Source organism: Pristiophorus japonicus, chromosome 3 (assembly GCF_044704955.1).
Source record: "Pristiophorus japonicus isolate sPriJap1 chromosome 3, sPriJap1.hap1, whole genome shotgun sequence".
Lineage (NCBI taxonomy): Eukaryota > Metazoa > Chordata > Chondrichthyes > Pristiophoridae > Pristiophorus > Pristiophorus japonicus.
In genome coordinates, this window is record NC_091979.1 from 175,081,900 (window position 1) to 175,096,125 (window position 14,226).

Below are 14,226 nucleotides of genomic sequence, written 5' to 3' on the forward strand. Positions count from 1 at the left end.
CTAGACAGCTTCTTTCTGGCCGGGCTGTCCGTGATTGACGCATCCGAGTGTGATACCAGTAAACGCGACCCCAGTTCCCCATTCACCAACAGTCTCACACTATACCTTCCCTCTGTCACTGGCCATCACAGCGTTCGCTTGGCCATAATGCAAAAATAAAAGCCAACATAAAATAAACATTCCAAATCAAATTTATAAATATAACCATGCCATATTACTTACAAACATCAACTAATTACTCTTGTGCATTCCCTTTGTGACTGTCTTCCATGTGCCTTTGCCTGTTTTAGTGCTCCTACGTGGTACTACTCCAGTGATTGCAGCATGCCTGGTGGAGACTGCAGATGGTCTTGGAGGATGACCTTGAGCAGCTTTGGGGGTAGAAGGCATGGCTTTGGACTGCACCACCTTGGCATGGGTGGCACCAGTCTGGGCTGTCTAGCTGACAGGAAACAGGCAGGACACTAGCAGAATGGTAGGGTGGGAGAATGAATGCTATCATAGAATCATAGAAATTGATGGCACAGAACAAGGCCACTCGACCCATCATGTCTGTGCCGACTGAAATAGCGCTATCCAGCCTAATCCCACTTTCTAGCTTTTGGTCCGTAGCCCCGTAGGTTACAGCATTTCAAGTGCAGATCAAAGTACTTTTTAAATGTGGTGAGGGTTTCTGCCTCTGCCACCCTTTCAGGCAGTGAGTTCCAGACGCCCACCATCCTCTGGACGAAAAAAGTTCTCCTCAACTCCCCTGTAATCTTTCTACCAATTACATTAAATATATGCTCCCTGGTTATTGACCCCACTGCTAAGAGGCATAGGTCCTTCCTATCCACTCTATCTCAGCCCTTCATCATTTTATACACCTCTATCAAGTCTCCACTCAGCCTCCTCTATTCCAAAGAAAACAACCCCAGTCTATCCGATCTTTCCTCATATCTAAAATTCTCCAGTCCTGACAGCATCCTCGAAAATGTCCTTTGTGTCCTCTCTCGTGAAATCACATATTTCCTGTAAAGTGATGACCAGAAATGAACGCAGTACTCTAGTTGTGGCCTAACTTGTGTTTTATACAGTTCAAGCATAACCTCCCTGCTCTTATATTCTATGCCTTGGCTAATAAAGGAAAATCTCCTGTGTGCTTTCTTAACCACCTTATCTGCCTGTCCTGCTACTTTCAGGGATCTGTGGACATGCAATCTAAGGTCCCTCTGTTTCTCCACACTTCTCAGTATCCTACCATTTATTGTGTATTCCCTTGCCTTGTTAGCCCTCCCCAATTGCATTACCACACACTTCTCCGGATTGAATTCCATTTGCCACTATTCTGCCCACCTGACCCGTATACTGATATTTTCCTACAGTCATCCTGAGATAGAACAGCAGGTTTGTGCTCCACGGAGTCACTGACACTCCCCTGGGGCAATGCCTCAGCAATCCTAGTGATCTGTTGCAGGACAGATTGCTAGACTGCTATAACACCCTTGTTATGTATTAATGCTTGGGGGTCACCAGACACCAGAGAGCACCGCGGTTCGAGGTCATCGGGCTGTAGGCATGTGGAATGTGTGCTTGGTCACCTGTATATAAGCTAGGTGTCTTTGTCACGCAGGCACAGTCGGGCTGGAATAAAGATGGATCAGATTGCACCTGAGTGAGTTTACAGTAACCAGACTCTTGAGTCATTATAATAAGCTTAACAACAATCTTTTTACAAATTACGACGGTCTGGGGCTTTCCTCTCACGAGTTGATCGTCTCTGTTCAACTTTGGTTCTGGGCGAGTGTTCTGAGTCCGTTGACACTGAGGGCTGAGTAGCCAATCTGATGGGAGTAGTCATGACACATCAGAGACTGAAGGTTCAGAGTCAGTAATGTCAGCAGAGTCCTCTGATGAGTGAACAATGGTTGGTTGGTCACTGACTGCATCTTCCTCACTCGGTTCCAGTTCATCCGTGTGCCACAGTTTAACCTGGCCAAGGTGTTTCCTGCATGTTTATCCATTCTTGAGCACGACAATAAACACTCTGTTACTCTCCTTGGCTGTAACAGTGCTGGCGATCCACTTTGGAGCTTGACCATAGTTCAGTACATAAAGATAGAAATTAGGTGCAGGAGCAGGCCATTCAGCCCCTCGAGCCTGCACCGCCATTCAATAAGATCATGGCTGATCATTCAACCTCAGTATCCCTTTCCTGCTTTCTCTCCATACCCCTTGATCCCTTTGGCCGTAAGGGCCATATCTAACTCCTTTTTGAATATATCTAACGAACTGGCCTCAACAACTTTCTGCGGCAGAGAATTCCACAGGTTAACCACTCTCTGGGTGAAGAGGTTTCTCCTCATCTCGGTCCTAAATGGCTTACCCCTTATTCTTAGACTGTGACCCCTGGTTCTGGAACTCCCCAGCAATGGGAACATTCTTCCTGCCTCTAACCTGTCCAATCCAGTCAGAATTTTATATGTTTCGGATATAAACCGGATCATTGACCGAGATGTCAAGTGACACGGCAACACGATCATGACACCATTGCTGACCATGTCTGTTTTCAACACGATCATTCAAATCAGGATGAACAAATGAAAGCCTGGTCTTGAGATTTCTCATCAGTAGTTCAGCAGGTGGAACCCCAGTAAGCGTATGAGGTCTTGACCTGTAACAGAGCAATATACATGACAACCATCTCTGCAGTGAGCCCTGAGTTACACGTTTCATACTTTGCTTGATCGTTTGAACGGCACACTCTGCTTGACCATTAGAAGCAGGCTTGAATGGAGCTGATCTCACATGTCTGATACCATTGAGTTTCATGAACTCTTGGAACTCAAGACTTGGGAAGCAAGATCCGTTGTCGCTCACAACAATGTCAGGCAAACCATGAGTAGCAAACATGATATGAAGGCCCTCAAAAGTAGCTGTAGACGTGCTGGATGACATAATAACACACTCTATCCACTTAGAATATGCATCTACTACGACAATAAAACATCTTTCCGAGGAACGGGCCCGCAAAATCACTGTGGATCCTCGACCATGGTTTGGATGGCCACGACCAAAGACTCAGCGGAGATTCTGCTGGTACTTTACTGAGCTGCATGCAAGTATTGCACAGATGCACGCGTGATTCCAGATCAGAGTCAATTCCAGGCCACCATACATGAGACGTAGCAATGGACTTCATCATAATACCAGGATGAGTGCTATGAAGTTCACGTACAAATTTTTCTCAACCTTTCTTCGGATTACACAATTACCTCACAGTAAACAGTCTGACTGAATGGACAGCTCATCCTTGCGATAGTTGTAAGGTTTGGTCTCCTCAGGCATCTCCATAGGTATGGCAGACCAATCACCACTGAGTACACACCGTTTTACAACCGATAAAATAGGGTCATGGCTGGTCCAGATCCTAACTTGTTGAGCAGTGACAGGGGTTCCTTCACTCTCAAAAGCATCCATTACTAACAGTAGATCTGCAGTTTGAGGCATCTCCATCTCAGTTTTGGGTAAGGGCAGACGACTCAGTGCATCGGCACAATTCTCAGTACCAGGTCTATGACGGATGACGTAATCTTAGGCAGACAATGTCAGCTCCCAGCTTTGAATGCGGGACGATGCATTGGTAGTAATACCTTTGTTTTCGCAAATAATGAAATGAGTGGCTTGTGATCCGTTTCTAGTTCAAAATGAAGACCAAACAGGTACTGGTGCATTTTGTTTTACTCCATACACACAGGCCAAAGCTTCATTCTTTACCATACTGTAAGCTCTTTCCGCTTTAGACAGACTTCTCGAACCACACACAACAGGTTGTAGCTTGCCCAATTCATTGCTTGTTGGAGTACGCAACCAACCCCATATGATGAAGCATCACAGGCCAATACAAGACGCTTACACGGATCATAATGCACAAGCAACTTGTTTGAACATAACAGAGTCTTGGCTTTCTCAAAGGCTCTATCTTGAGACGCACCCCAGACCCAGCTGTCGCCTTTTTTTAGTAACACATGCAGTGGCTCTAGTAAAGTGCTCAATCTGGATAAGAAGTTACCAAAGCAGTTGAGTAGCCGAAGGAACGAATGCAGCTCCATCACATTCTGAGGCCTGGGTGCATTTTTGATGGCCTCGGTTTTCGACTTCAGCAGCAATCAGCAGCAATCTTCCTCCTGAGGAATTCGACTTCAGGTGCCATGAATACACACTTCGAGCGTTTCAGCCTGAGTCCCACTTTGTCCAGACGCTGTATGACTTCTTCAAGATTGTTCAGATGTCCAGCAGTGTCGCAACCTGTGACCAGAAGGTCATCTTGAAACATGACAGTTCTAGTAATGGACTTCAGTAAACTCTCCATATTCCTCTGAAATATGGCTGCAGCTGAACAAATCCCAAAAGGACACCTGTTGTAGATGAATAATCCTTTGTGGGTGTTGATGCAGGTGAGTTTCTTCGAAATGTTGACAAGCTCCTGGGTCATATAGGCTGACGTCAGATCCAGTTTTGTGAATGACTTTCCACCAGCTAGCATGGCGAACAGATCATCAGCCCTCGGTAACGGATAATGATCCTGTTTCGAAAATCGGTAAATCGTTACCATGTAGTCTCCACAAATTCTGACAGTGCCATCACTCTTCAACGCAGGAACAATGGGACTAGCCAACTCGTTAATCTCGACCAGTGATATGATCCCTTCACGCTGGAGTCTGTCAAGCTCAATTTGAACCTTCTCCCTCATCATGTATGGCAGACCGAGCTTTGTAATAGACAGGTCTTGCATGGAGTCCAGGTGAATCTGCACCTTGGCTCCAGTAAAATTCCCAATGCCCGGTTCAAACAAAGAAGGAAACTTTTTCAATACTTGAGCACACGAAGTATCATCCACCAAGGACAACACCTTGACATCATTCCAGTTCAGCTTGATTTTCTCGAGCCAATTCCTGCCGAACAGCATTGGACCATTACCCTGGACGATCCATAATGGTAGCTCGTGAACCACACGATCATATGTCACCTCGATTGCTGCACTGCCGAGCACCGGTATGAGTTCCTTAGTGTAAGTACACAACCTGGCATTGACTGGACTCAGCTTCGGTTTTGTAGCCTTAGTGTCTCATAGCTTGTCGAATATCCTTTGGCTCATTATCGACTGGCTCACACCCGTGTCCAGCTCCATTGATGCAGGCACGCCATTCAGCTTCACATTAACGACTATCGGCTGGCTCTTGCTCAGGAACGAATGAAGTCCATTCACTTCCTCCTCGGGTTGCGTATCCGGGCCATCACTGAACTGGTCCTCATCAACCACGTGGTGAGCCGCACCACGCTTGCTCCGTTGTGGACACATCCTGTGAAGATGCCCCACTTTCAAACATCCATTACATGAGTATTGTCTAAACCGACACTGATGAGGCCGATGATTGCCCCCACAATGCCAACAGGGTGAAATCTGGATCGAACCAGTTGGTGGGCTCTGAGCAGCGGCAGGTTTCGCACAAGCAGCTCTGCCCAAAAACGGCGCCATCTTGTTTATAGTACTTGCCGTGGAACTCCGACTCGTCGATGATATCTGCCTCAAATTATCATCTGTCGTCATGCATGCCTGGGCAGTCGCGATGACCTTTTTCAAATCCAGTGTCTCTGCAGCCAACAGCTTCCTGAGGATCACATGGTGGCTGATGCCTATCATGAAGACATCATGCAGCATGTCTTCCAGCATATTCCAGAACTTACACGGCTCAGCAGGTCTGCGACAAATCCCGACACGACCTGGCCCTCAGCACGAACATGCGTGTAGAAACCGTAGCATGATATGATGATCCCGTCTTGTGACTTCAGATGGTTACCCACCAACGTACACAATTCCTCATACGCTTTTTCCACTGAACATACAGGCGAGAGAAGCTTCTTCATGAGGCCGTAAATTTTCGGTCCACAAACGGTGAGGAGACCTGCCCTGCGCTTCGTTGCGTAGGCCTCTGCCTCCATGCCGTTGGCCACAAAATACTGATCCAGGCAGTCGACAAAATTCGCCCAATCCTCGCCCACCACGAATCTCTCCAGGATTCCATCCGTGCCCATTGTGCATGCGAAAGTTCTTAAATTACCTCGTCGCCAATTGTAATGACTCAAGAGTCTGGTTACTGTAAACTCACTCAGATGCAACCTGATCCATCTTTATTCCAGTCTGAGAATGCCTGCGTGACAAAGACACCCATCTTATATACAGGTGACCAAGCACACATGCCACATGCATACAGCCCAATGAACTCTGACCGCGGCGCCCTCTGGTGTTTGGTGACCCCCAAGCATTAATGCATAACAACCCTGCAAGCCCCTTTGAACACTGGTAAGCGCAGCCATGATGGCAGCAGTCTGAGCTTGTGTGGCAGCAAGCTGAGCTTGTCTTAGAGCAGTCTGAGCTTCCATTGCAGCACCCAGACAGTGGGTGGCTTCTGCTGCAATAAAAGCTGAGGTATCGGCCATCAGATGCTGTATCATGGTTGGGTCCACCAGTGCGCTAATGGAGTTGGCCATCACTTCCATGCTGGAAAGGATGGGCCCCAAGTTCTGTGCAAAGCCCTGCACCAAGTTAGTGCTGGAATTCTCCATGCTTCTTGACATTGCACTCAGGCTTTCTGGCAGCATGCCAATGCACCAAACATTCCATTGTGCGTATCTATCAGCCGTCTTCTGTACCGTGCCTCATCAAAGTGCTCAGCTGAGTCCTCTACAGCAGAACTCTGGCGAGCTGGCACCTACGCTACCCTTGACTCCTGCCCTGGCTGCAGGCCATTCATGTCCGGTGACTCACCACATGCAGATCCCATCTCTAAGCTATCCTTTAAATTACGCGCAGTGTCACTATCTGAGCTGCTGACTGCAAGTGTGAAATTGAGTGCTGGTGTTTCTTCATCATCACTGTCTGCTTGCTCTTCCACCTTTTGCTCTTCCACCACTTTCTGGCCAAGTTGCAGTTCTTGGGTATCTGAAAGGAGAAAGGCACATGGCTGGGTTGTGGTGAGACGATGGAGGGGGAAGCAAGACGTGTATGCCTATACCATCTGCAGCTTGTAAATTGAAAGAGGTTGTAGGATGAAGGGGAAGTGGGATGTGAGTAGTTGAATTAGCTATGCGGATAGGGCCCTCTTCTATGGTTTCAACTTCGCCACTGGCCACGGCTTTATCAATGGCTGCTGCAATGATGATGACCTCCATGGGGGCAAGGACACGCAGCCACGCCTGTCCCCCATCGGCACCATCACTCACCTACCAGCAATCTCTATCAATCAAGACTCATACCTAACATTCATTGCTTCATCTCACACTCACGCACTTAGCAATGCTGCAAGCTAGCATCAGTAATGGTGACCATGAAACTACTGAATTGTCGTAAAAACCCATCTGGTTCACTAATATCCCACCTTCCCTTTCCCTCAATGACTGTCTGTCCCACCTGTGGCAGGGACTGTGGTTCTCGTATTGGACTATTCAGCCACCTAAGGACTCATTCTAAGGGCCCAAATTTGCCCAGGAGTTGCTCCGTTTTTTTTGGAGCAGCTTGATTTTTCTGGAGTATCTTAAAAATCCCCATTCTGCACATTTAATTTGCGCCAGTGGAAGTGAGTAAGTTAGGATTTTTTTAGTTTAGATTTTTTTTCAAAAGGGGACGTTATCAGCCGTTTTGGCCATTTAAGCCAGTTTGGACAGTAATAGTTGCTCCAAACCAACTTAGGCCAGCGTATGTGGCCACTTGTGGCCACACAGAAAACCCTTGCGGAGAGTTAAGAAATCAGCGCAGGTTAGTACATTCTAAAGCACCAAGACTTACAAAGCACTAAACAAAGCACAAAACAAGCATTCAATAGCAAATAAAAAATACAAGGAAGCTGAGAGGATCTGCACCAAGACTTACAAAGCACTAAACACAGCACAAAAAGTAAAAAGCATTCAATAAAAAATAAAGAACTGAAGTAAATAATTCAATTAACAAATAAAGAACTGAAGTAAATCCAACCTTTAACTAAACTCGGCAGTGGCCGGCCTGTGCGAGAGGCCATTCGGTCTGGGATAGGGGCAGCAAGACGCACACTGGGAGGCTAGGCTCAACGCGGCATCTGTGAACGAGGGAGGAAGGGAGAGGCTGAACGGGCATAGGTGAAGGGTGCGGGGGGCTGGAGAGAGATCCACAGCGGGCCCACCCTGGCCGATGCGGGAGGCCATCGGCCAGGGATAGGGGCGGCGAACATCGGGTCGTCCCTTCGGCCAGGGATAGGAGCGGCGAGCATCGGGTCCCGCTCATAGCCTGCAGGACACGCTGGGAAGGCGAGAAGCTACTGCGCATGCACGCAGACTCCACTGCGCATGCGGACAGCTGCTGGCACCGTTTTTGGCGCAGGGTCCCACTCCATGAGACATGCCACGCCAAGACCCGGGACACACAGCAGAGCGGCCAGAATCATGAGTACGTTTTCTGGCGCCGTTTTGAGCGCACAAAGTCGGTGCATCTCGGGTGAGTGCTAGGGAAAAAGAGGTTGGGGAAATTTGGGCCCTAAGAGTGGAAGCAACTCTTCCTCGATTCCGAGAGACTGCCAATTATGATTAGGGAAGGAAATCTGCTGCCCTTACCCGGTCTGGCCTATATGTGAGCGAGGTAGTTGACTCTTAACTGGCCTCTAGCAAGCCACTCAAATCTCACGGACTGCAGCGGTTCAGGAAGGCAGCTCACCACGACGTCCTCAAGGGCAATTAATGATGGGCAATAAATGCAGGCCTTGCTAGCAACACCCACATGCCCCACACACACATCTCACAGCTTGCATACACTGCCATCTATTCAACCATGACATCCATATTACTCAAAAATATTGCACCATACTCACTGACACATTTCCCTTTCTTTTGCAGGACAAGGTGGCTCACAACCATCGCAAGCAGATGCAGATGGGAAGCGACCAAGCTGCTTAGCAGGCCTTGAGCCAACTGGAGGTGACAGTGCTCGCAATTATTGGAGGAGAAGTCACCGAGGCCATGGTTATGGACATAGTTGAAGCCCTTGGGGACAATAACGGTATGGCCATTCCTAATCCTTTTTCTCACACCCCATTTCCCCCTCACCCCACAATCTGTCCTCACTTACAAGCTGCTGATGCCCTCCCCTCACCTTAACCCAACTCTTGTGCCATTCTGCTTTCAGGAAGAACTGCCACCAGCACAGCATGTCCCCAAACTAATGGAGGAGAGCAGAGATAAAGAAGAAGGCACACCCTCGCTGACCCTGATACTTGCAGATACCTGCTCAGAAACTGGCACTGTGTGGAATTTAAGGGTAGTATCGATGTGGGATCTGCACATGATGAGGAACTAGGCATGAGTGCGCTGCAGCAAGGCCAGGGAAGAAGGATAGCTCGGAGGCCAGGTCCCCGGAGGGTGAGTTCGGCACAAGTTCTGCTGCACACGACTCAGATGATGGGCTCGAAGGGCCGGCCTACAAAGAAGGGCACACAGAAATCCTAGGTGCAATGGCACAACTGCCAAAGAGCCACTTGTCAATGTCAAGGAGCATGGAGGAGTCCGGCTCCAACATTAGACGGGACTTTGCGCAGAGCTTGGAGCCCACGATTTCCAGGCTGGAAATGATGGACAACTCCAGGAGAGCCCTTGTCGACCCAGCCTTGATGGGTGATGTTGCAGCTTCCATTGCAGCAGAGGCAGAAGCAACCCAATGTCTGACTCGGCAGTGGAAGCTCAGACTGCTGCCATCGTAGTTGGGTTTTCAAGTCTCAAAAGGGACTTCAGGGTGTCACAGCAGGCCAGCAATCTGTCCTTCAACAGATTGCTAGGAATGCTGAGGTGCCGACCCAGGGTCGTGGAGCAGGAATTTGCTGTCCACTCTCAGGATGACAGCATTTCTACACCTACCACTGCCACTCTGCTATTGCCCTTGCTGCTGCCTGTCAACCAGCCAGCCAGCCCAAACTGCTGCTGGCCATGCCGAGGTGGTGCAGTCTATAGCTGGGCCTACTAGGTACACAGCTGGTCAAAGTCATCTTGCAAGGCCATCTGTAGACTCCCCGTTGGAAACTCAGCAGTCTTCCACCTGCCATGCTGCAGGCACTGGGGGAGCATTGCGTCGGAGCACTACATCAGGAAAGGGCACCTGAGCGACAGGCACTAAAGGATTGCATAAGGGTGATTAGGTCATATTGTAATGTAAATTGTATACATTCAAATTTATTCATTTTGTTTGGAATGTTTGTTTTGTGTTGGCTCTCATTTCAGCTGTGTGCCCTGGAGAACGCTGTGATATTCCATGACAGAGGGATAGTATGATGGGGATTTGGTTGATGGGGATGTGGTTGATGGGGATGTGGTTGATGGGGGGCAACGGGGATCTGGGATTTCATTCATTCGAATTGGAGTCTGATAAGGCCTTCACGGACAGCCCGTGCAGAAGGGGGATTTGCCACCTGCCTCATCCCTTCATTCTCGTTCTCTTGCTCCTCCTCCTCCTCCTGCTCTCCCTCATCCTCCTCCTGAGGAGGTTCTGCAATCCCTGCAGACAAGGGCTGCGCCTTCATGATGGCTAAGTTGTGAAGCGTGCAGCTGACCAGCACAAAATGGGACACCCGCTCCGCTGACTACTGGAGGGCCCCTCCCGAGCTGTCGAGGCAGTGGAACCTTTGCTTCAGCACCCCCGATAGTCAGCTCGATGATGTTTTCGGTGGCAGCATAGCTGTCATTGTATGAATGCTGGGCAGGAGTGTTGGGGTTGCAGTAGGGAGTCATAAGCCAGGTGCACAATGGATAGCCCTTGTCTCTGAGCAGCCAAGCTCGGGTTCGACATGGTAGCTGGAATTGTTGGCACACTGGACTGGCTCAGGATGAATGCATCATGACTGCTGCTAGGATACCGGGCATTGACCATCAGGATGTGCTGGGCATGGTTGCACCACTGCACATTAAGTGAGTGGCAGCCTTTGCAGTTACGGAAGATCCCAGGATTGGTATTGGGCGCAAAGCCAAGTGGGTACAGTCGATGACACCCTGCACCATGGGGAAGCCCGCTATCCTGGCAAAGCCATATGCGTGCTTGTCCTGTTTCTCTCTGCTCAGAGAGAAGAAAACGTAATCCCTTCTCCTAGTGCAGAGAGCTTCCGTTGACTTCCTGGCTGCAGTGATGCTGAATTTGGAGATGTGAGCTATCTCTCTTGCTGCAGACCTAAAGGATCCACAGGCAAAGAAATTGAGTGCCATGGTGACCTTGAGGGTCATTATGAAGTTACACAGAAACAGTCATTGCCCTGCTCCGAGGCTGCAGGTTTGGTTGCAGGAGGTGGCATAGTTCTGTGACCATCACCTTGCTGAAGCAGAGCCTCATAATACACTGCTCCTCACTTAAGTAGATACAAGAGAAGTACTCTCGGAAGACCATAGCTGGGTAACGCCTCCTGCTGAGAGCCCTCCTGGCCCTCCTCCTCTCTCTGTGTATCTTCTCTTCTTTGCTGCCTCCGCTCACTATCCTGAAGATACTCAAGCATGAGGGGGACTGCAAGTAGAGTCCACATGACAATGAGCAAGTGCTGTGAGCAGAAGCCTTTAAATAAGAATGAGGTGTTCTCCACTTGCACCAACACTCCCTGTTACCTTCGGAACTTGAAACATGTTTAGAAAGCTGCTAGAATTGCAGAAAGTTACACAGAAACAGTCAAACTGAACAAGCTTGTCAGCTGCAAGTTGTTAATAATAACTTAATAATAACTTGTATTTATATAGTGCCTTTAATGTAGTGAAATGTCCCAAGGTACTTCGCAACAGTGTTACAAGACAAAACAGATAAATTTGACACCGAACCACAAAAGAAAAAAATTAAGGCAGATGACCAAAAGCTTGGTTAAAGAGGTAGATTTTAAGAAGCATCTTCAAGGATGAAGGAGAGGTAGAGAGGCGGAGAAGTTTCAGAAGGGAGTTCCAGAGCTTAGGGCCCAAACAGCTGAAGGCACGACCACCGATGGTTGAGCAGGTTTAATGAGGGATGTTCAAGAAGGCAGAATTTGAGGAGCGCAGACATCTTGTGAGGTTGTGAGGCTGAAAAAGATTACAGAGATAGTAAGGGGCAAGGCCATGGAGTGATTTGTAAACAAGGATGAGAATTTTGAAATCGAGCCGTTGTTTAACTGGGAACCAGTGTAGGTCAGAACGCACAGCGGGGGGGGTTGTGACTTGGTGCGAGTTAGGACACGGGCGTTTTGGATGACCTCAAGTTTACGTAGCATAGAATGTGGGAGGTCAGCCAGGAGTGAGTTGGAGTAGTCAAGTCACTTGTTGCTGTAGGGGGTTTTTGCTCTGCTCAATTACTGGGGGCCTTTGGTGGCTGTTGGTGTATTGGGCCTCTCTGTCCAGGGGACGGTCCAGCAGCTTATGGCTCGCTGACCACTAAACTGGTGGTTTCGAAGTGCCCGAGCACCCCTATCTGGTTCTAACCTCAGAATTTTGGTGGATTATGAGCTTCCACAAGGGAAAACAAAATACTCAGAGACAAGTGGTCTTTGGAACGAAAAAAAAACGAGTAAATCCAATTTATTAACCACGGTAAGTTTCCAACAAGGTCAAACTTTATCAAAACACATATCTGACACACACTTATAAACTATGAAAATCTATGGGAAGAAACGGACACAACGAAAACCTTACACAATTTTATCTTTACAAGACATTTCCAACACTACCCCCACCCCCGTTTTTACCTGACTGACCAAGGCTGACAGTTGGGAAAAGAAACCCCAGGATAATACTTAGATCCCTTTTGACAGTTTTTTTTTAGCTTTAGGATGGTTGGTTTACGGGGTAGCTGGAGTGAATGTTGCCTCTCCCAGTTACTTCGGTCTCCAGTTCTTCCGGATATAAAAGGGGTCAGAGGGTCTAGTAAGGAGGAGGAACCTTATTAGTCGGGAAATTGTGTTGGGGAAATTGATGGGATTGAAGGCCGATAAATCCCCAGGGCCTGATGGACTGCATCCCAGAGTAATTAAGGAGGTGGCCTTGGAAATAGCGGATGCATTGACAGTCATTTTCCAACATTCCATTGACTCTGGATCAGTTCCTATCGAGTGGAGGGTAGCCAATGTAACCCCACTTTTTAAAAAAGGAGGGAGAGAGAAAACAGGGAATTATAGACCGGTCAGCCTGACCTCAGTAGTGGGTAAAATGATGGAATCAATTATTAAGGATGTCATAGCAGCGCATTTGGAAAGAGGTGACATGATAGGTCCAAGTCAGCATGGATTTGTGAAAGGGAAATCATGCTTGACAAATCTTCTGGAATTTTCTGAGGATGTTTCCAGTAGAGTGGACAAGGGAGAACCAGTTGATGTGGTATATTTGGACTTTCAGAAGGCTTTCAACAAGGTCCCACACAAGAGATTAATGTACAAAGTTAAAGCACATGGGATTAGGGGTAGTGTGCTGACATGGATTGAGAACTGGTTGTCAGACAGGAAGCAAAGAGTAGGAGTAAATGGGTACTTTTCAGAATGGCAGGCAGTGACTAGTGGGGTACCGCAAAGTTCTATGCTGGGGCCTCAGCTGTTTACACTGTACATTAATGATTTAGATGAGGGGATTAAATGTAGTATCTCCAAATTTGCAGATGACACTAAGTTGGGTGGCAGTGTGAGCTGCGAGGAGGATGCTATGAGGCTGCAGAGTGACTTGGATAGGTTAGGTGAGTGGGCAAATGCATGGCAGATGAAGTATAATGTGGATAAATGTGAGGTTATCCACTTTGGTGGTAAAAACAGAGAGACAGACTATTATCTGAATGGTGACAGATTAGGAAAAGGAGAGGTGCAACGAGACCTGGGTGTCATGGTATATCAGTCATTGAAGGTTGGCATGCAGGTACAGCAGGCGGTTAAGAAAGCAAATGGCATGTTGGCCTTCATAGTGAGGGGATTTGAGTACAGGGGCAGGGAGGTGTTGCTACAGTTGTACTGGGCCTTAGTGAGGCCACACCTGGAGTATTATGTACAGTTTTGGTCTCCTAACTTGAGGAAGGACATTCTTGCTATTGAGGGAGTGCAGCGAAGGTTCACCAGACTGATTCCCGGGATGGTGGGATTGACCTATCAAGAAAGACTGGATCAACCGGGCTTGTATTCACTGGAGTTCAGAAGAATGAAAGGGGACCTCATAGAAACGTTTAAAATTCTGACGGGTTTAGACAGGTTGGAT